The 2,145-nt window shown below is 36.9% G+C and overlaps 1 non-coding gene across 1 annotated transcript; it reads left to right on the forward strand.

Moving 5' to 3' along the window:
- Window positions 1-928: 928 nt before the first annotated feature.
- LOC112313211 (small nucleolar RNA SNORA1) lies at window positions 929-1,065 on the forward strand. Its single transcript, XR_002975673.2, has one exon. It is a non-coding gene; the product is annotated as a small nucleolar RNA SNORA1 (small nucleolar RNA).
- The last annotated feature ends 1,080 nt before the right edge of the window (window positions 1,066-2,145 follow it).

Genomic DNA, 2,145 nt, shown 5'->3' on the forward strand with positions numbered 1-2,145 from the left:
CAGAATACTGAAGAAAAAAACTAAGGAAAACATAAATAAATGGAAGCATGTACCATGTTCATGGATTGGAAGAATTAACATCAAAATGTCCATACTATCCAAAACAATTTGTAGATTCAATGCAATCCCTATTAAAATACCAATGACATATTTCACAGATATAGAACAAACATTTCAGAAATTTATGTGGAACCATAAATGACCCCGAGTAGCCGCAACAATGTTGAGAAACAAGAACAAAGTCAGAGGGACCCCAATACCTGATATCAAACTGTATTACAAGGCCACTGTTATCAAAACAGTCTGTTACTGGCATGAGAACAGGTAGGTCAATGGAATAGAATAGAGAGCCCAAAAATAAACCCAAGTCTCTATGGTTAATTAATATTTGACAAAGAGGGCAGAAGCATAAAATGAAGTAAAAATAGCCTCTTCAGCAAATGGTGTTGCTCCCATCTGGACAGCTACATGCAAAAAAATGAAACTCTACCACCAACTTACACCATACACAAAAATAAACCCAAAATGGGTAAAACACTTAAGTACAAACTGTGACACCATAAAAGTCCTAGAGGAAAACATACGGAAGAAAATCTCAGATATCCCACACAGCAATATTTTCACTGATATATCCTCTAGAGCAAGGGACAGAAAGAAAAGAATAAACAAACAGAACTTCATCAAAATAAAAAACTTCTTCATGGCTACAGGAAACATCAGCAAAATGAAAAGGGAATCAACCGTGTGGGAAAATATCTTTGCCAGTGATATGTCACACAAGGGTTTGATCTCCAAAATATATAAAGAATTCACAGGACTCCACATCAGGAAGACACACAATCCAATTAAAAACTGGGCAAAGGACCAGAACAGACACTTCTTATAGGAGGACATATATAGAGCCCATAGGCATATGAAAGAATGCTGAAGCCTCATTCTAAATGAAAATGGGCACTGTTTTTTTACGCGTGTCCGGAAATTGTTAATGTGGCTACACTGAGACACAGGTTTCCCTTCCATCACAGTAACTTTATTGTAGTGGTGACAATGAGACCTGTAACATTTTCAAAAAAAAAAAAAAAAAGATCGAAAGAAAGAAAGAAAGAAAGAATGCTGAGCATCACTATCCATCATTGAGATGCAAATTAAAACCACAGTGAGATCCACATCACACCAGTCAGAATGGCCACGATAAACAAATCAACAAAAAATAAGTGCTGGCAAGGTTGGGGAGAAAAGGGAACCCTAGTACACTATTGGTGGGAATACAGATTGATGCAGCCATTATGTAAAACAGTATGGAATTTCCTCAGAAAACTAATGATTGGAACTGCCTTTTGACCCAGCAATTTCCATTGCTGGGATTGTACCTTAAGAATTTTGAAACACCAATCCAAAAGAACATATGCACCCCAATGTTCATAGCAGCACAATTGACAATAGCCAAGTATTGGAAGCAACCTATGTACCCACCAGTAAATGAGTGGATCAAAAAACTACAGTACATTTCCACAATGGAATACTATGCAGCAGAAAGAAAGAAGGAGCTCCTACCCTTTGCAACAGCATGGATGGAACTGGAGAGCATTATGCTAAGTGAAATAAGCCATGTGGTAAAAGAAATACCATATGATCTCACCTATAAGTGGAACCTAATGAAGGAAAAAAAGAAACAAGGAAAATACAACCAGAGACATTGAAGTAAAGAACAAACTGACAATAATCAGAGAGGGTGGGTGAGAGGGGTAATAGGGTATAATAGGGGAAGGACCATCAAGGAACATATATAAAGGACACATGGACAAAGCCAAATGGGGTATGTTCATTTGTGGGAAGCAAGGATGGGTGGAGTAGTGGGGCATGGTGTGGTGAAGATGGAGACAACTTTACTTAACAATAATAAAAAAAAGCAATGGTACATTTACACAATGTAATACTAAACAGCAGAAAGAACGGATCAGCTCCTGCCCTTCATACAGCATGGATGGAACTGAAGATCATTACATTATGCTATGTGAAATAATTAAGGTGTATGTTAAAGAGCTTTATTGCATATAATTATTATGTCTAGTGTACTATTAATTATAGTTTGTGATCATTTCCCTAAAATGTTGACTTTCACACCCTTGTTCTAGGAAAAAAATG

The sequence above is a fragment of the Desmodus rotundus genome, chromosome 2 (assembly GCF_022682495.2).
Source record: "Desmodus rotundus isolate HL8 chromosome 2, HLdesRot8A.1, whole genome shotgun sequence".
Taxonomy (NCBI): Eukaryota; Metazoa; Chordata; class Mammalia; order Chiroptera; family Phyllostomidae; genus Desmodus; species Desmodus rotundus.